The sequence below is a fragment of the Vicugna pacos genome, chromosome 25 (assembly GCF_048564905.1).
Source record: "Vicugna pacos chromosome 25, VicPac4, whole genome shotgun sequence".
Lineage (NCBI taxonomy): Eukaryota > Metazoa > Chordata > Mammalia > Artiodactyla > Camelidae > Vicugna > Vicugna pacos.
In genome coordinates, this window is record NC_133011.1 from 31,481,421 (window position 1) to 31,502,851 (window position 21,431).

The 21,431-nt window shown below is 41.3% G+C and overlaps 1 long non-coding RNA gene across 1 annotated transcript in view; it reads left to right on the forward strand.

The window, feature by feature from the left end:
- Positions 1–1,346: 1,346 nt before the first annotated feature.
- The window catches only part of LOC140689314 (uncharacterized), a 130,006-nt gene continuing 109,921 nt past the window's right edge, over positions 1,347–21,431 (forward strand). Inside the window, exons 1-2 of the long non-coding RNA XR_012064224.1 lie at positions 1,347–1,434; positions 5,377–5,562. This is a non-coding gene — a long non-coding RNA (uncharacterized lncRNA). The remainder of the gene's footprint in view (positions 1,435–5,376; positions 5,563–21,431) is intronic.

Here is a 21,431-nt window from a genome sequence, read left to right on the forward strand (position 1 = left end):
TGTGCTTTGGAGACAATACTGAGACTAGTCTCATAGGGCTGTTTTTCTCTGGCGAATATTTCTTGTGTACCCACTCTGTGCCAGGCCCTGTATTAAGTGCCTAGGACACTGTGGCAAATGTGGTGGGGTGGGAAGTTTTCTCAGGCTTTGATGCTGTAATTTATGTAATGGACTTAGCACTCCTTCTGGAACTTACCAAGAGCCCAGTCCATCCCGCATTATAATGGTTGTCCTGCAGGATTTTGTACAGACCTTTGCTGTAAGATTTGTTGCACTGTATTGGCATTCTGTGTGTACACGTGTTTTTCACAGGCTGCAAGCACCCCAGTGAGGGCACAGTGTCTCATCTAGCCTTTTATATCCAGTGCCTGCCCAGTCCCTGACTTGAAGTCACGTTTTGTTGCCAGAAGGTCTGATTGAAGATGGCAACCCAGAAGCTATCAGGTCTTTGGCTACAGAGTTGCCTGCAAAATGAGGTCTGAAGGCAGTGGGTGGAGGAAAAATCATCATGAGACAAAGGCTACTAAATTTTCCCGTGGGATTTGTCCTGGTGCCAAAGGACTTTTTTTTTTTTTTTAAGAAAACTTGGAACTGGAAGCAGTCTTCATGTCCTCTTTTTTTTTTTTTTTCCCCTCCTGCTCCAGCCTCCTGAGATGTAGCACACCTGGAATAAACCAGAGCTGGGGTTTTCAGTTCCCAGGCCTAAGCAAAGCTCAGAGTTAGAGAAGAAAGGAAAGAGGATAGGGTTGTGAGAGAAGGGGCGAGGAGGTGTTGGAGGGAAGGAAAGGTGGCATTGGAAGGTGACAAGAAGGAAGAACGGATGGCGACGGGAAGGGCACGTGTCTTCACAGGCAGAACTCACCTGGGCATGTAAATGAACGGTCACCTCCCTTCTGAGACGTCTGTATCTCATTTCCCCCATTTATTTGCGCCATGTAATTTTAAACTGTCTCGTTCAACTAAGGCTTCTTGGACGTTTCATGACATTCTTTAAATGTAGACTGGGAAGTGACAGAAAGCCTCTGTTTTTTTCAGGATGGGCCAAGCTTACGCTGTAGGAACCAAACGGCCCCGCACCTCAGACTCTGCCTCATGCCAAGTCTGGTGACTGTCCAGGGCAGCTGTCCTCTCTGCAGTGATTCCCTGATTCAGGCTGCCCTACTTTGGGATGCTACCATCCCAATGCGGGCGGTGGGGGTGGGGCGAGGGGAAGAGCATGATGCATATATAATTTTTACTCACGGCCCATTGGCCTGAACTGGTCACGTGGGCATCAGCTTCACTGCAAAGGTTTCTGGGAACTGTAGTCTTTCCATGGATCTAGGAAGCGGAAGCGGAAGCGGGAAGCGGGAAGCGGGAAAGGAAGTAGGATTCGGAGCACATTTGGCTTTGCCGGCGCCACAGCTTCCAGACGTTCAAGCCGAATTTTCTGCGGTAAGTTTGCTTTACAAGTCTCTATTGTGGGGTTGCTTTTTACACTTGCTTCTTTGTTTTTGTTTTTTCCTTTAGTTGAGTCCCATTCTCTTTCCCTCTCCCTGCACCGCTGAAGCCTTAGGAGAGCCAGAGTCAATCCTTACTCTTTGGTTTCACCTGACGTGAGACTCTAGGGGTGGCCACTCCAGGAAATGAAAGGAACTGCCTTTCGGTGAAGCCAGAGGAATTGCTTTTCTGTAATTACAGCTAGAAGGCCAGTCTTGCCGAGATGACTGACGTGAAGAGGCCTAAGAGGTGTGGATAATGACGGGCCTTGATTAGAGGTGGAAACCGTATTGCCTCAGTCAGAGAGACAAATTAACGTCCAAGAAAGACTTGTCGATACAAGTCGCGGATTACCCTTCTTATGCCTCCAAGTGCAGGATTGTTGGTGTTCAGGGAACTTGGCCGTGTAAGCACTTTCCCAGCGGCTGGTCCGTTGTGGGCACTGGGGTGATGGAAGGCAGTTCCGGATCCTTTCCAAGGAGTTTAAAACGTGTTTGTTAAGCATTTATTAGCACTTGCTGTGTGCATAAGGAAATGTAATAAAAGGGAGAACTACCCTTAAAAGAGCACCTTTTATAGACTGTGAATAAACACCCCAAGCTATCCTTCCCACAGCTCCCCCTGCCCCCCATTAAGGACTATCAGCTGATGAAGCAGACTAGTTTCTTGCTGAGGAGACTCATGTTTGTTTGTTTGTTTTAACATTTTTTATAGAGTTATAGTCACTTTACAATGTTGTGTCAAATTCTAGTGTAGAGCACAATTTTTCAGTTATACATGAACATACATATATTCATTGTCACATTTTTTTTCACTGTGAGCTACCACAAGATCTTGTATATATCTCCCTGTGCTATACAGTATAATCTTGTTTATCTGTTCTACATATGCCTGTCAGTATCTACAAATTTTGAAATCTCAATCTGTCCCTTCCCACCCCCCACCCCTTTGGCAACGACAAGTTGGTATTCTATGTCTATGAGTCTGTTTCTGTTTTGTATTTATGTTTTTTTTTTAAGATTCCACATATGAGTGATCTCATATGGTATTTTTCTTTCTCTTTCTGGCTTACTTCACCAGGAACATCCATGTTGCTGCAAATGGCGTTATGGTGTCATTTTTTATGGCTGAATAGTATTCCATTGTATAAATATACCACTTCTTCTTTATCCAGTCATCTCTAGATGGACATTTAGGCTGTTTCCATGTCTTGGCTATTGTAAATAGTGCTGCTGTGAACATTGGGGTGCAGGTGTCATCCTGAAGTAGGGTTCCTTCTGGATACAGGCCCAGGAGCGGGATTCCTGGGTCAAGGGGGTTGTTTCTTTACTTTCTTTTTCTGTTGATTCATTGTTAGTGTAAAGAAATGCAACTGATTTTTGACCATTAATCTTGTAAACTGCTACTTTGCTGAATTCTTTGATTAGTTCTAGCAGTTTTTGTGTGCACCTTTTAGGGTTTTCTATATATAGTATCATGTCATCTGCATATAGTGACACTTTTACCTCTTCTTTTCCAATTTGGATGCCTTTTATTTCTCTTCTCGCCTGATTGCTGTGGCTAGGACTTCCAAGACTATGTTGAATAGGAGTGGTGATAGTGGGCAGCCTTGTCTTGTTCCAGATTTTAGTGGGAAGCTTTTGAGTTTTTCACCGTTGAGTACTATGCTGGCTGTAGGTTTGTCATATAAAGCTTTTATTATGTTGAGATATGTTCCCTCTATACCCACTTTGGCGAGAGTTTTTAATCGTAAATGGGTGTTGAATTTTATCAAATGCTTTTTCTGCATCTATTGAGATGATCATGTGGTTTTTGTCCTTTCTCTTGTTGATGTGATGTATTACATTGATTGATTTGCATATGTTGAACCACCCTTGTGTCCCTGGGATGAACCCCACTTGATCATGATGTGTAATCTTTTTTATGTGCTGTTGGATTCTATTTGCTAATATTTTGGTAAGGATTTCTGCGTTTATGTGTTTTTTTCTTTTTTAGATTGAACTGTAGTTGGTTTACAATATTTTGTTAATTTCTGGTGTACAGCATAGTGACTCATTTATACATGTATATATATTCCTTTTCATTATAGGTTATTACACAATATTGAATATTGCTTCCTGTGCTATACAGTAGGACCTTGTTGTTTATCTATTTTATGTATAGTAGTTTATATCTGCAAATCTCAAACACCCAGTTTATCCCTTTTACCAACATTGACCTGGATAATGCATGTTTTTGTTGACTCATTTTTCTTCCTCACTATCCCCAGTCCCTTGCATCTACTTCCTGGTATCACATTCTAGAATAAACCATAGGCTCATGGTCTCAGCTCTGCTCTCAGGGGAACCAAGTCCTGATCAAGTCTATGAGTCTACTTCTAGGGTAGCACAGTCCAAAAAAAAAAAAATACAATGTGAGCTACACAGGCAATTAAAAAATTTCTAGTAACCATGTTAATAAAAGTAAAGAGAAACAGTTGATGTTAATTCTAATAGTATATTATCTTTAAGCCAATATATGCTCTCAATACTATCATTTCAATATGTAGTCAACATCAAAACTCTATTTATTAATGAGATAATTTGTATTCTTTTTTCTATAGTAAGTCTTTAAAATTCGTTGTGTAATTTACACTTAGGGTGCATCTTGATTTGAATGCTGAAGTTTCATTGGAAATACATGACCTATACTTCAATTTTACAGAATTTATAGTTGAAAACTATATTCCCTTATACAGGTTTTTCTAAACACACTTGAAGTTTTCCAATAAATAAATAAAATATTCTTTCCTAAATTGAAATTAATTGAAATAAAATAAAATATTCAGTTCCTCAGTAGTCCTACCTAGCCTCATTTCAAATACTGAGAGCCACATGTGGCTACTGTAGAGACAGACAATAAACAAAATAAATAGCACATATAATATGTGGGGTGGTGATAAATACTAAGGAGAAAAATAAATGCAGGGAAGGGGGTTCACTAATATTGGGGTGATGGTTACTATTTTTAGTTAGGGTTGCCAGGCTTAGCAAATAAAAAATCCAGGGTATCTGATTAGATTGGCCTTTCAGATAAACAACAGATAATTTTATTTTTTTAATTGAGATATAATAGATTTACAATATTATGTAGGTTTCAGGTATGCAACATATTGATTCAATATTTCTTATAGATTATATTCTACTTAAAGTTATTATAAAATAATGTACTGTTCAATATATCCTTGTAGCTTATTTATTTCATGCATAGTGTTTTTTACTTTTTTTAATCCCATACTACTGTTTTACTTCTACCCATTCCTCTCCCCACTGGTAACCACTAGTTAGTTCTCTGTATCTGTGAATCTGTTTCTGTTTTGTTATACTCACTAGTTTATTTTATTTTTTAGAGTCCATGTGTAAGTGATAACATACAGTATTTGTCTTTCTCTGTCTGACTTATTTCATTAAGCATAATACCTTCCAGATCCATCCGTGTTCTTGTAAATGCCAAAATTTCATTCTTTTTTATGGCTGAGTAATATTCCATTATATTTGTATACATTACATATTCTTTATCCATTCATCCAGCAAGGGAACATTTTCAAGTTTAAGTCTGCCTTATGCAAAAATGTCCCAAATATTGCATGGGACATTCTTATACTAAAAAGTGACTCCTTGTTTATCTGAGATGCACATTTAACTGTGCATTCTGTACTTTATCTGGCAACCCTCAATAGGTGGCCAGCAGAGACCTTGCTGAGAAGGTCTCTTAGAGTGTAGACACAGGGGACGTGGGGGCATGAGTCTCATGGGTGTCTCAGAGAAAAGCCTGGTGGAAGAGATAATTGTGAGGTCTTTGGTGGGAACATTTTTCGTTGGGCAGAGGACTGACACAGTATCACTTCTATTTGAACAGGATCCCTTGAGCCGTTGTGTTGAGAACAGATTGAAGGGGGCCAATGGCAGAAGCTGGGAGAGCCAGGAGGCTATTGTAATAATCCAGGCTGGAGGTGACTGTGGCTTGGACCAGAAGAGATTGGATTCTGGATGCATTCTGAAGGCAGAGTTGGCTGCATTTACTGATTGGATAACAGCGAGAGAGGTAAGTCAAGGATTCCTAGATATTTGCAAGGATGGAATTTTCATTTTCAGAGATGGGGGCAAGGTTGAACGATAGGGGAGGGGCAGAGATCAACAGTATGTTTTGGACGTGTTAAGTTGGAGATGCCTGTTGCAAACTCAAGTGGAGAGGCTGAGCCGGCCAGCTGGAGTTCAGGTGAGACATCTGGCTGGAGTTAAGTTGGGAGATGGAATTCAAAGCTATGAGCCTGGATGAGATCTCCAGGGGAGTGAGTCTGAATCAGGAAGGGGAAAGATCTATGGACTGAGCCCTGGGTCACTTCACAAGTATTTGGGTCCTCTCACCACACCCAAGAGGTGGGGCCTGTGAGAATTTCCACTTTCATGGATGAAGGATTTGAGGCTTGGAGAAGGGAAAGAATGTGCCAAAGCCCGAGGCAGAGCTGCTGAACTTTCCTATTAGTCTCTGTTTCCTTCTTTCCCCTATGTTTCTCTGTGTACATAAGCCAGAATCAGCTTTTTATTTTTAAATTGTTTAAATTACTTCAATACACAGAATGTGAAAGTCACCATTTAAGTAATTTTAAAGTGTCTCATTTAGTAGTGTTGAGTTCACAGCATTGTGTGGCCATCATCTCTATATAGTTTCAGAACATTTCCATCACCCCCAAAAGGAAATCCTGTATCCCCTTTAAGCATTCACTCCCCATCTCTTTTTCCCCAGACCCTGGCCACCACTAATCTGCTTTCTGTCTGTATGGACTTGCCTATTCTGGCTCTTTTAAATAAAAGAAATCATACAGCATGTATATTTGTGTGTGTGTCTGGCATGTGTCAGTACTTCACTCCTGTTTATGGCCAAAAAGTATTCCTCCGTATGGATGTACCATACTTTGTTGCTGTGTTTGTGCCATATTGGTTGGTTCCACCAACCAGAAGGCCTGTTAAAAATAGAAGTCAGATGATGCTCTTCCCTCTTCTCTCCTTCCCCGCACCCCCACAAGCCTCCCATAGCTCCTGATCACTCTTGGGACCAAATGCAAAGTCCTTCCCAAGACTTGGTCTTGCCTCCTCTGGCCTCTGCCTGCCTCCCCACCCCCAAACCCTGTCGCCCCACCTCAGTGCAGCACTGGCCTCTGTGAAGTTCTTGCATACCCCGGAAGCCCCTCCTGTACCTCTGTGCTTGTTCGGTTTGCACACTTTCCCCCAGTTATTCCCCTGCTTTGTTCTCTCACTCATTCCATTCTCCGCTAAAATGTACTCTCCCTCTTGCCCATCCCCTATCTATGAAAAACTCCACTTCCAGATCTTTATTCTGCTTTGTTTCTCTCCAGAGCATTTATCACTGTCTGGTGTTATATTACAGTTGTCCCTGGATATTGGTGGGGGATTGGCTTCAGGACCAGTTGCAGATACCAAAATCTGCAGATGCTCAAATCCCATAGTCTGAATCTGAGGATTTGCATCGGCAGATATGGAGGGCCAATTGTATTATTGAAGAAAATCCACATGTAAGTGGCCCTATGCAGTTCAAACCCATGTTGTTCAACTGTATATGTAAATATATATAATATAGTATTATATTGTTTGTTCATCTGTAGACTGCCTTTTTCACTAGAATGTAAGCTTTGATCTGCTTTCTTCACCACTGTGCCCTAAAGACCTAGAATCAATATTTTCAGTGTGAATACTGCCGAGGCCTGAGGTTTGCTTGTTTGCTGGTGTCACTTTTGATGAGAGGTTCTAGCATGGAGAACTTGCATGGGGCCTGGGCACATAGCCTCCCAGTGGAGGCCTGGCCCTGAAAGGGAGGAGCAGGAGAAAGAGCTCCTTTCTGCCCTTGAGGAATTTGTAAAATAGCTACACACAACCTGCAAGTGGAGAAAAATTCAAAGCCAGTGAAGGACTGATGGGTGGGGAGAGGTAATGCAGCAGAGGTTCCTCTCCAGGCTGCAGAACTCTGGTCCAGGAGGCTAATGAGCTAGTTTGAGGCCATGTTTTGGTCACTTGCTAGCTGTGTGGCCTAGAGGAAGGCACTGAACCCCTCTGAGCTGCTGATTTCCTGTAAGTCCAAAAGAGACAATGGGTGTGAAAATAATTTATTAATAGTAACCAGATCACTGCTAACTAATTTCATTATTTTAATTTGAGTTTCTTGATGCTGAAGAGCAAAGTTTGGGTTCTTTGGGTGCAAGCAACAGAAACAGAACTCTGGCTTCCTTAAATAAAAAGGGCTTTAAATAAAAAGAATCTTTGACAAAGGAGGCAAGAGTATATAATGGAGAAAAGATAGTCTCTTCAGCAAGTGGGTTTTGGGAAAACTGGACAGCCGTATATTAATCAGTGAAGTTAGAACACTCCTTCACACCATACACAAAAATAAACTCAGAATGCTTAAAGACTTAAGCATAAGAAAAGACACTATAACTCTCTTGGAAGAGAACATGGGCAAAACATTCTCTGATATAAATCTTAGCAATGCTCTCCTAGGGCAGTCGACCCAGGCAATAGAAATAAAGACAGAAATAAACAAATGGGGCCTAATTAAACTTACAAGCTTTTGCACAGCAAAGGAAACGATAAGCAAAGCAAAAAGACAACCTACAGAATGGGAGAAAATATTTACAAAAGATGAGACTGACAAGGGCTTAATTTCCAGACTGTATAAACAGCTCATACAACTTAATAAGAAAAAAAAAATCCAAAAATGGGCAGAAGACCTAAACAAGCCATTTTCCAGTGAAGACATATGAATGGCCAAAAGGCATATGAAAAAAATTCTCAATATTGCCAATTATCAGAGAAATGCAAATCAAAACTACAATGAGGTATCACCTCATATTGGTCAGAATGGCCATCATTAAAAAGTCCACAAACAATGAACACTGGAGAGGGTGTGGAGAAAAGGGAACCCTCCTACACAGTTGGTGAGAATGTAGTTTGATGTAGCCATTATGGAAAACAGTATGGAGATTCCTCAAAAGACTAAAAGTAGACTTACCACATGATTCAGCAATCCCACTCTTGGGCATATATCCAGAGGGAACTTTAATTCAAAAAGATACATGCACCCCAATGTTCATAGTAGCTCTATTTACAATAGCCAAGACATGGAAGAAACCTAAATGTCCATCAACAGATGACTGGATAAAGAAGATGTGGTATGTTTATACAATGGAATACTACACAGCCATAAACAAGGATAAAATAATGCCATTTGCAGCGACATGGATGGACCTGGAGATCGTCATTTTAAGTGAAGTAGGCCAGAAAGAGAAAGAAAAATACCATATGGTATCACTTACATGGGGAATCTAAAAAAAAAAAAAGACAAATGAACTTATTTACAAAACAGAAACAGACTCACAGACACAAAAAACAAACCTCTGGTTACCAGAGTGAGAAGGGATAAATTGGGAGTTCAAGATTTGCAGACACTAACTGCTGTATATAGTATAAACAACAATTTATATTGTATAGCATAGGGAACTATATTCAATATCTTATAGTAACCTACAATGAAAAAGATTATGAAAATGAATATATGTATGTGTATGTATGACTGAACCATTATGCTGTACACCAGAAGTTAATACATTGTAAACTGACTATACCTCAATTAAAAAAAAAGAGAGAACTATCATGGTACCAGGAAAAAGGGCTTTATTGGAAGGATATTGGGGCAGTCAGAAGTGGAGGAAGGCTGCAGAACCAGGTCTCTAAAAGGATAAAGACTATTCCAGCTCCACTGATCTGGGTAACATTTGAGCCTCTGAAAAGACTTGTTGCGGGGGGAATCTACTCCACCTCTCTTCAAGGAAGGGAGCATCTGATTGGCTTGGCTTGGGCTCAGTGCCCACCTCCTGGGCAGGGGCAGGAAGGTCACCTTGATTGACAGGCCCACTGAGAGTGGGAGGGAGTGGGTAAGAGGGGTGTTTTCTCAGACAAACTGGGGCGTTTTACTAGGAAGAGGGAGCAATAGATGCTGGGTAGGAAACATAAGAGATACCGATTAAAAATAATCAAAGCACAGCATTTCCTGTGTACATGGCCTCATGCAAGGCTCTGTGGGGAGCTGAAGCAAAACTAGTCTCGATGCTGAGAGTTTCTGATTTTTATTGCAGGTGGAGGGAGCCAGATTGGGGGGGTGGTTCTAAACTTAGACAGTCTTTAATTCCCCAGTGTGTTGGGTCTGCCTGTTTGCTTAAAGCGCCTTCTTCACAATTAATAGGATTAATTAGGCGAGTCTGGCCTTGTGTGGCTCAGGGTTGGAGCATGCTGTCAGCTCTTCCAGCCCTGCCGCCTGTGCCCCTGTTCCTTCTGAGAGTGAGGTTTCTCTGCAGAGCAGGCTGGCTGCTGCCTGCTCCCATGTTCTTTCCTGGCTCAGAAGCTGCCTGGTGTGAGAAGCCACTTCTGAGTCATCCCTCTGTGATCTCACCTTGGGACAATGGTGAACAGTCGGTGCTTCTTCACATTTCAGGGCACGTCCTGAGATAAAAGCAAAGGGAAAGACGTGGGTGCATTCCTGTTTCCTTTGGGCTTACAGATCCTTTGCCCAGATATTACTTTAAAAAATAGCTTTTTATGGTTGCTTTTATGGCTAGGAGATGAATCCAGTCTCATGATGGAGAACTACGAAAAAAAAAAAAGGAACAACATAAAGAAGAAAAGAAATCAACTATTATCATTAATCCCGTCATGGTCCTACCCATGCAATGTCATCCTTTTGGGGTCTCTCTTTATCATTTTATTTCAATGTATGTATACACTGAGGCATATATATGGCAATTTCTCTAATTAATAGATATTTATTATTATTATTATTATTATTATTATTATTATTATTATTATTATTAACTTCTGGTGTCTAGAGAGTCAGTTGCTATTGAATCCACCTCTCCATTTGGTGGAACAAAGGAAGAAATTTACTGTTAATGTGCATTGTCAGGATGGGAAATTAAAACTGAGGCTCAACAGCATAATGGTTAAGAGCTTCACCTCTGCAGTAGTAATAGCTAACATTTATAAAGTGTTTCCTCTGTGCCAGGTACTATTTATCCCAAGCACTTTTCATACTAAGTCATTATCTAAGTCACAGTGAGCAGTGAGGTAGGAATGATGATGCTGGTTTCCATCTTACAGATGTTGAATAGGGAGAACCACCCCTGTGTTGCCCCTTTACGCTCACACTCACAACTGCTGACGCCAGATGTGTGGGTTTTCCACACCAAGCAATTCTGACAGCAGCTGGGTGTCCTGTAGTTGAGTTCAGCTCTGATACTAGCCTGTGTTAGCACGGACCCCGGTCCTATTGGACTATCCTCCACGCCACTCAATGCCTGTTGTGAATCCAGGCTGTCAGCTGTGCTTCTCTCCAACTGGTTATAAATCAAAGGTTCCCACGACCCTCTCTGTGGCTTCAGTCATGTGCTAGAACAGCTCACAGAACTCAAGGAAACACTTACGTTTACTGGTTTATTATGTGATAAAGGATATGATAAAGGATATGGATGAACAGCCAGATGAAGAGCTATGTAGGCATGGTCAGGAAGGGTCCCAGGCTCAGGAATTTATGTCTTGGTGGAGTTGAGTTGTGCTCCCCACCCATGGGCTCACTAACCCATCATTCACTTCGAATGCCATACTTCTGGGATTTTTGTGTGGGCTTCATTGCCTAAGCGTGATCAATCAGTAACTCAGCCTTCAGCCCTTCTCCCCTTCCTGGAAGTTCCAAACTTCTAATCAGAGGTTGGTCTTTCCAGTGACCAGCCCCCATCCTGAAGTTGTCCAGGAGCCAGGCAAGGATCACCACCTTAAACAAAAGACATTCCTATCACCCAGGGAATTCCAAGGGATTTAGGAGCTCTGTGTCAGGAACTAGGGTCAAAGACCAAATATTAGAACAAGAGATGCTCCTACTGCTCTTATCACTTAGGAAATTACAAGGGTCTTAGGAGCTCTGTGCCAGGAACTGGGGGCAGAGATCAATATGTGTATATTTTTCTATTATTTCACAGATGAAGACATTGAGGCATATGGAGGTCAAGTAATTTGCCCAAGGTCACACAGCTGCTGAGCAGCAGAGCTGGGACGTGAACATGGCCGCCTGGCTCAAGTCTGCTTGCTGTGGGACATTGACTGCGTCCACGGTTAGAATGGAGCTTTGTCAGGGTGGGGACAGTGTTTCAATCACCATTCCATTCCTCAGCGTCTAGCACAGACACCCAGGGAATACTTGTCGAATAGATGAGTTGGGTTTGAATCCTGGCTCTATCTTTTCCGAGCTATCTGAGTTGGGGACTTTGCTTAACCATCCTGAGAAACTAGCTCAATCCAGGGGCAAGTTCTGTTATCTTTCCCTTCAAAATGCCTTCTGAATCCAACCACTTCTCACCACCCCCACCCCGCCATTGGTCCAAGCCGTGGTCATTCCTCACAAGGACGTTTGCTGGGCCTCCTAGGTAGTCGACCTTCAACCCTTGCCGTACTCTGCGCAGATCCTGCCTCCCCCTACCCCAGTCCTCCCATAACTCATCACACTTGGAATAAAATACAGGCTTGCAGGGTCTTGCAGGACCTCGCTCCTGCCTCCCCAGGCTACCTCCATCTTCCTTGCACACGTTTTCCGGTAGAATACACTTCTTGAACACAGCCTGCTTCTGTCACAGGCCTTTGCACACACTGTACATGAACATGTTGGTGTAAGCGTGGAGCACCACAGGGCTGTTAACACAAGTAACCTGGGCGGCGCGCAGGGGTAGGGAGGATCGATGATGTCTTCTCTGTAGGTCGATGTAGTACGTAAGTGGTTTGGGTGAGCATGCCTTAGTTTTGCAGTTTTAAAGAGGAATTTAATAAAGAAGGAACAAGTCCCTTTTCACAGCCCCCATCCTCTCTTAGCTATGAACACATGTCTCAGGCCCCTTTACAGGTGAGCTTCTTGGCTTTCTGTCTCCTCCTTGTCTCCCACTTCCTCCAGAAACCACTGCAGTGACGTTTCTCAGCCCCATTGCTGCGCCTGCAGCCTTACTTACGGCCTCCCTTCGATAAGGCCAAGGGCCCTTTTCTGGTTCTGATCGCTCTGGACCTCTCAGCAGAATTCAGTACTATTGGCCACTCCCTTATTAAAATGAAAATTAAATTGTGGCAAAAATATGCATAACACAAAACGTACCATTTTAACCATTTTTAAGTGTACGGTTCAGTAGTGTTACATACGTTCTCGCTGTTGCATGAGCAATCTCCAGAGCTTAAGTGGAGTTATACAGGTTTTGTCTTTTTGTGCCTGGCTTGTTTCACTTCGCGTAGTGTCCTCAAGGTTCATCCATGTAGTAGCACGTTTCAGAGCTTCCTTCCTTTTTAACACTGAATAGTCTGCCAATGTATGTATACACTGCGTTTTGTTTATCCATCCATCTGTCGGTGGATGACATTTGGGTTGCCTCCACCTTTTGTCTATTGTGAATGCTGCTACTGTGAACGTGGGTGCACAATATCTCTGAGCACTACCTTCTTTTGAAATTGGTTTCTTCCATTTCTTATTTTTTTGGCCAGCTCTTCCTCCTCCTCTATTATCTGATCCTTAAATCTTAGTGTTCTTTCAGCATTGTCTTAAGCCCTCTTTTCTATCTCACTCTCATGTCATCTACTTCCCAGACTTCAGTCACCATCTTTATGCCTATGCTGCTAAATAATAATAATCTTTTTCAATTATAGAGTATTTACTGTGTGTCAGGGAGTGTTTTATGTACTGTATGGGTATTATCTCATTAATCCTCACAGGAGAGCTATGAGTTTGGTACTATTGTTACCCTCTTTTACCCACAAGGAAACGGAGGCACAGCATGATTAGGTTTACTTGCTCCAAGTCACACAGCTGGGAAGTGGGAGCTGGGACAGACAACTCAACATCAAAAAACCCCCAAACAATCTGATTAAAAAATAGGCAGAAGACACATGAAAAGATGCTCAACATTGCTAATCATCAGGGAAATGCCAATCAAAATCACAATGAGCTATCACCTCACACCTGTCAGAATGGCTACCATCAAAAAGAACACAAATAACAAATGTTAGTGAGGGGTGTAGAGAAAAGGAAACCCTCATAAAGTGTTGGTGGAAATGTAAATTTAGGCAGCCACTGTGGAAGACAGTATGGAGGTTTCTCAAAAAACTGAAAATAGAACTACCGTATGACCCAGAAGTTCCACTCCTGGGTATATATCTGAAAAAACCAAGAACACTAATTCGAAAAGATACATGCACCCCAATGTTCATAGCAGCATTATTTACAACTGCCAAGATATGGAAGCAACCTTTGTCCATCAGATGAATGGATAAAGTGGATGTGGTATATATATATATATACACATAGACAATATAATATTACTCAGCCATAAAAAGAATGAAATTTTGCCATTGTAGCAACATGGCTGGACTTGGAGGGCGTTATACTAAGTGAAATAAGTCAGACAGAGGAAGTCAAATACTGTGTGATATCACTTATATGTGAAATCTAAAAAATACAACAAACTAGTGAATATAACAAAAAAGAAGCAGACTTACAGAGATAGAGGACAAACAAGCCATTACCAGTGGGGAGAGGGAAGAGGGAAGGGGCGAGATAGAGGGAGGGGATTAAGAGGTACAAGCTATTATGTAAAAAATAAGCTACATGGGTATATCGTACAGCACAGGGAATTCAGCCAGTATTTTATAATAACTATAAATGGAGCATAACCTTTAAAAATCGTGAATCACTATATTGTCCACCTGTAACTTATATAAAACTCTACATCAGTTACACTTTAATTTAAAAAAAACTCTTAAAAAAACCTCTTAAAAAAAGAAAGTGGGAGCTGGGCTTTAAAACCAGGCAGTCTGTCTACAGAGCTCCTGTTCTTCACCATTAAAGTTCTCCTTTCTCTCAAAATCTGCATCTCCTGCCCAGTTATCTCCCTGAATTGCTGTGGTTTAAGCCACCCAACCTATGGTATTTTGTGACGGCAGCCTGAGCTTTGACTAATACACGTGGGTATGTCCAGGTGGCTTGTTTATGACAGTAGAGTGTTCTGAATAGTTGAGCATCCGTTCTGATTGTTTGGCTTCCATGCTCTTCCAGGTGTAAAATATTTTGAGTGTTACCCCTGCGTGTAATTATAGGCTAATTCACCTTACCCACCCCACCCTGGTGACAGTGATCTGTTTGGGGGCAAGAACCATGTCTTACTCATTTATGTTTCCCAGGGCCCCAGTACATGTTTCTTGAATGACTGAATCCATCTCATTCTTCCTCCACAAGCAAAAAGATCATTCTCTTGAAGGACATAAAGCCCTGGGCATCCCTATGTGATTTAATATCCCTGTCCTCACTCTGACCTTGGTTTTCTCAGTGTGTTTCTTGGTATGATTCTGTGGAGGGCTGGGCAGAGGGTCCTGCCCCACATTAACACATTAAAAGTGTGACCTGAGGAGCTAGAAAGTCACAGGATCTGGGAAGGAGACACAGATGTCATCAGGCATGCAAGCGCCTGGACCTGTGTGCATTGCAATTGACGTCTGAGCAATGGTTAGAGGACTAGAAGCTTCAGAAGTTAGAAAAACACTTAAATATCAAAGAAAACCTTATTCTGCTAGAGAAGCGGTATGGAATAATAGAAGGAATACAGATTCTCGTGTCAGAAGATCTGAGTTTGGGTCTCAGCTCTCCTACTTACAAGCTTACGTTGGTGATTACTTACTAACTAAAGTGCATAGTTTACCCTAGGGTCCGCATGTTCGGTGGGTTTTGACAAAAATGTATAATAACTGTAGCCACCACCACAGTATCATACAGCATAATTTCTCCACCCTAAAAATTGCCAGTGCTACGTCTTTCGTCTCCATCTCTCCCCAGACGTCTGACAGCCACTGATCTTTGCACACATACTTTAAATGCGGTGTCCCTGCCAAGTAGCAAATACATCATTCTCGGTGCTAGAAATCTGACCATTCCCTTCCAATCCTCCTGCCTGGGTGGGAATAGCAATAAGGCCAGGAGACTTTGTCCCCCTCCTAGGAGCATTCATTGCTTTGCCTCCCTACTAGAGGAGTCTAGGAGAATAATAATGTCGACCCCGCAGGGTTGTTATAAGAATTACTTAAATGAAAAATGAAAATCTATCCAGATGTTAACTATCACTGGCGTCTCCAATTCTGATTTTGGGTAACTGCATCAGAGAGAAGTTAGTACTGATTTTAGTATGCAAAAGCGTTTGCTAAGCAAATGTAGGGACTGCCGGGGAATGTTTAACTTAGAGAATGAACTTCTAAAAAATAATTAGCAGCTTCCATTTGTGACTTAATTGCCACCCAACTGGGCGATTCCCTAAGTCTTCGTGCTCACCTTCTGCTCTCCTCCTGCCACTGTCATCAGCAAGTGCGTTTATCTTTCATGGCTTCTCTCATTTCCTGTTGGATAAAGTCCAAATCTGTCTGCAGTACCATCCTGTCACCTGAGTCATGGTCAGTATCTTTGTCTCCTGGAGAGTTCCACTCAGTGTCCTGCTTTCACATCAAATTTAGAAAGGTCCAAACTGAGCTCCTCTGAGAATGAAGAGAAATTGAAATACTTAATGCATGTCGGTGGGAATGTAAAAAGGTGCAGCTACTATGGAAAACAGTATGACTGTTACTCAAAAAATTAAAAATAGAGTTACCATATGATCCAGCAACTCCACTTCTGGGCATATACCCAAAAGAATTGCAAGAGGGTCTTGAAGAGATATTTGCACATCCATATTCATTGCAGCATTATTCACAATAGCCCAAAGTTGGAAGCAACCCAAATGTGTATTGGCTGATGAAGAAAAAATTGTGGTATATGCATACAAGAGAATATTATTCAGCCTTGAAAAGGAAGGACATTCTGACACATTCTACAGTATGGATGAACCTTGAAGACATCATGATAAGTGAAAAAAGCCAGACACAAAAGGATTAATACTGTATGATGCCACTTGCATGAGATTTACGGAGTAGGCAAACTCATAGAAACAAAGCAGAATGGTGGTTTCCAGGGGCCTCCTAGGGGAGGGTGACATGGGGAGTTGTTGTTTAATGGGTACAGAGTTTCAGTTTCGCAAGGTGAAAAATTTCTGGAGATTGGTTAGACAGCAGTGTGAATATACTTCACACTACTGAACCAAATACTTAAAAATGGTTAAGATGGTCAACTTTATGTTGTGTGTATTTTTCATAATTAAAACAAAACAGCTAAAAACCTAGCTCCTGATCTCAGCTTAAAAGAACCACATCATAGTCTAGGCAGAGGGGTGGAGTGTAGGGGTTACCAGTGTGGGACCTGGTGTTGGACTGCTGAGTTTTAATCCCAGCTCCATGGAGCTTTGGCCAAGTTCCTTAAATTTCTCTATGTGTGTTTCCTTATCTGTGAAGTAGAAATAATATACATATTTCACAAAGCTATTCTGAGGATTAAGTGACTTAATCCATGTGCAGGGTTTAGAAGAATGGTTGGCATGTAGTATATGCTCACTAAATACCAGCTATTATGTGGTCCCTCTCCTCCTGGAAGCACCTGCCTTCTCTTCTCCACCTGTCTGAATCTTCCACATCTCACAAATCTCAGATAAAATTTCCCCTTCTTCTTAAAAACTTTTCTGACCATCCCCTTTTCCAAACAGTCCCAATTTTTATAGACTATAGCACTCGCTTATTTAATACTTCTTTGTATTATATACTATTAATAGTTATGCAAATGTGTATAACCAAAATGTTTTTGAAAGTCATTGGAAAGAGATGTGAAATGATTAGGATAGTGATATCTATGAAGAGTTGGAGCCAGCGAAAATGACCAGTTGTGTTCCACATGGTGAGTGCTGGGATCCCCTGAAATCAGAGCCTGAGACAAGAACTTGGGTTCAGCTTGTTTATGTGGGTAGTGATTTCAGGGAGTGGAAGTGATGGGGTAGGGAGTATGAGTGAAGGAGGAAAAGCTGATTTAAGAGTATTGTGATGGTCAGTTTTATGAGTCAACTTGCCTAGGCTAGAGTGCCCAACTGTGTGTTCAAACACTAGTCTATATATTGCTGTAAATATATTTTTTTCACATTTATATATTCCTTTTCATACTCATTTTCATTATAGGTTACTATAAGATACTGAATATAGTTCCCTGTGCTATACAGTAGGACTCTGCTTATTTATTTTATGTATAGTAGCTGGTATCTGCAAATTCCTGAACTTCCACTTTATCCCTCCTCACACCTTTCCCCTTTGGTGACCATAGTTTGTTTTCTATGTCTGTGAGTCTATTTCTTATTTGTAACTAAGTTCATTTGTATCATTCTTTTTAGATTCCACATGTAAGTGATACCATGTGATATTTGTCCTTCTCTGTCTGATTTACTTCACTTAATGTGATAATCTCTTGGTCCATCCATGTTGCTGCTAAAGGTATTATTTCATTCTTTTTTATGGCTGAGTAGTATTCCATTGTATATATATACACCACAACTTCTTTATCCAATCATCTGTTGGTGGACATTTGAGTTGCTTCTATATCTTGGCTATTGCAAACAGTGCTGCTGTGAACACTGGGATGCATGTATTTTTTCAAGTTTAGAGTTTTCACCAGATATATGCCCAGGAATGGGATTACTGGATCATATGGCAACTCTATTTTTATTACAGAAATATAAAATAAATTTATATTTATTTACAGAATCTCCATACTGTTTTCCATAGTGGTTTGTAAAGGTATTCTTTGGATATAATTAACATTTAAATCAGTAGATTACCCTCCATCTTGTGGGTGGGCCTCATCCAATTAGTTGAAGGCCTTAAGAACAAAGAGCAAAGAGCAAAGGTTTCCTGAAGCAGAATTAACTCTGCTTCCAGAATGCAGCATAGAAACCCTGGCTGGGTTTCCAGTCTGTGAACTTCAGACTTGAGACTGCAACTTCAACTCTTACATCCATCTCCAGCCTGCTCTGCAGATTTTGGACTTCCCAGTCACTACAGCTGTGTAAGCCAATTCCTTAAACTAAATCTCTTTCTCTCTCTCTATATATATGCTGCTGGTCCTGTTTATCTGGAGAACCCTAACTAACACAGGTATGCTATCGAAGTCACTGCTATGGGCAACTGGGGCTCGATTCTGACCCATACTTCCGTGGACTGTCAGTAAAGCCTCTTGGAATGATCTGCCTGAGAATTTACCACCAGAAGTATTGACATTTAGCTCTGCCTTCTACCCCCAGAGGCTGCGCCTGGGGGTGTTCCCTTGTTGGCATTTCTGGGCTTCCATGTGAACTTGATGAGAAGGTTCTTGTTGGTGTCTGTTGGCATAAGAAGTTCTGGGGACAAATGCTATGGGCTCTCAGCAGAGCCCTGCCCTCATGGAACCAACCAGCACAGCTTTCCCCACGAGGTGGCAGAGAGGGCCACTAGCCATTCCAAACTTACACCCTGCCAGCGAGGTAAACTCACTGGAAAGAGAATGTTTATATTCTGATAATTTTGGCCTGAGTCTCAGAATTGCCTCTCATTGTCCATGTTTGGGTCTTATCACCATTCTGAATAATCCCTTTGGCCAGGGAATTGAAATTGTCTGATTGTACAGGCTTGAATCAGATGTCTCCTCAAACCCAAGGTCTGAAGGCTGGGAGGGAGAGATTCTCCAAGGAGATGAGGAGCAGGTAAAACCATGGCTATTACATCTATCTCTTTTTTTAATGAATATGTAGGAAATTACAATAACTATTAAATTATAAATTTGAGTTTCTTCTTATTTTCATTATATAATCTTTTCTCCAATAAATAACTGGAGTTGATTAATAACATGGTCAAATAACTGGCAAGGAGTGTCTTATCACATAGTATTCCTGTTAGATTTGCTGGGATTTTTTTTATTCCTGACAGTTTGCTCTTCTGCAATATTTTGAACTTTTCACCAGATTTTCTAACCTACCCTGGTCATTTAATCTATCCTCCTTCATGCACAAGTGAAGGAGAATCTCGTCCATGTTTTGGTGTCTCTTTCCTTTTAAGGCTGTTTCTCCTTCCTGTGTGGTTCGCTTGTACTACAGTGTACATGTCAGATGGTGGCAGCTATGATGTCATTATTATTTAGTCTCAAAATGCTTTTCCTCTATGGTTTTGTTTAAAAAAAAGTCTATTTGGGGAATGTTAAAATCTGTACTTATTAGCCATTTCTTGAGCAAAGTGTGTTCAGCATTACCTCATTTCATGTTCGTAACGACCCCCCACCCCAACAGGTATCATTACGCTCCTTTGAGGAAACTGGCGTTTAGAGACTCACATCAAAAAAAAAAAAAAATCTGAATAACTCTCATGTGGCTTATCTGTGACTTTTTAAAACTAAAACTGTTATTCATAATTAAGGGAAAATAATATGAAAGCAGTTTTACTTGACTTAATATAACATCTTGTGGTAGCTCACAGAGAAAAAAATGTGACAATGAATGAATATATATATGTTCATGTATGACTGAAAAATTGTGCTCTACACTGGAATTTGACACAACATTGTAAAATGACTATAACTCAATAAACAAGTGTTAAAAAAATCACACCATAAACTACATAAGCATAAGCAAATTATACACAAACACGTGAATAATAAATACATACATATTATAAAAAAACAAAAAACAAAGACAACCAGTCTACGTAGTTAGAATTTAAACCCAACTCTATCAGGCTCCAAACTCCAAACGTTTTCCTTTTTGTATATATTTTCAAACAATATGAAAGAGTAAGTTGTGAAGTTTCCCTCCCATTCCATCTCCCAGCCACCCAGTTCCCCCAGCTCCAAACAGCCATCATCACTTTTGTTGGTTCCCTTCTAGGGTTTATGCAAATACAAGAAATATGAATACATAATATTTTCTTCCTTTTTACTGAAAGCTAATGTATTTTGCATGCTATTATACATTTTCCTTTTTCCAGGAATTTCTCACCTTAACAACACAAATTCTTTCCAGAGCCATTCATAGAATGTTTTCATTTTCCCCCTCGTGGCTGTGTAGTATTCCATCATACTGAGGACTCACAGTATTTACCTAGCCCTCTGTCGTGGACGTTTAGGACCTTTCTATCTTTTGTTATACCAGTGCAGTGATTATATCTGTATATACAGCACTGCACACACAGGCAAGTATACCTGTAGGACAAAGTGGGGTTGCTAAGTTACAGGCTGTGTGCACCTGTACTTTTCACAGATGCTACCAAACCATCTCCCACAGTGCTTGTGCCAGTAGGCACTCCACCAGCAAGGTTGAGAGTGTCTCTTTCTACCCAGCCTCATCAGCTGAACAGCTCGTCAACTTGTGGGTTTTCGTGATCTGATAGGTTAAATATGGTATCAAACTGCAGTTTTAATGCACATTTCTCTTATCATGCATGAGATTGAGCATCTTTTCATATGTCTATGCATATGTCTGTGCCAGTTCTCTGAGCCATGGCACTAAGGCTGCCTCCCATTACCTTGACCGCCCCCCTACCAGGCTTCCTTAGGAGAACTAGGGTGGCTTGGTAGGGCAGAGCTCTGGGCTGGAGGCAGATTCAGGGTGCTTTCCTAGTTGTGCAAAGTCTCCATGTTGCAGGGACTCAGGTACTAACACAGTTGCTTCTCCAGCCCCTTCCAGCCCGTGCAGTTGGGGACATTTAGATGAGCCATCTCCAGGAGACCTACTCTCCCTCTGCTCTGCAACTCTGCCATTGAGTCTTTTTGTCTTTCTGCTTGAACAGTTCCTGTGATGGGGAACCCAACTGCCTCAAGGGCACCCTGTTTTATTACTGGATAGCTCTAATTTAGGAACTCTGTTCCCCATAGAAAATCAGTAATAGAAGTCCATTTTCAGGGAAATT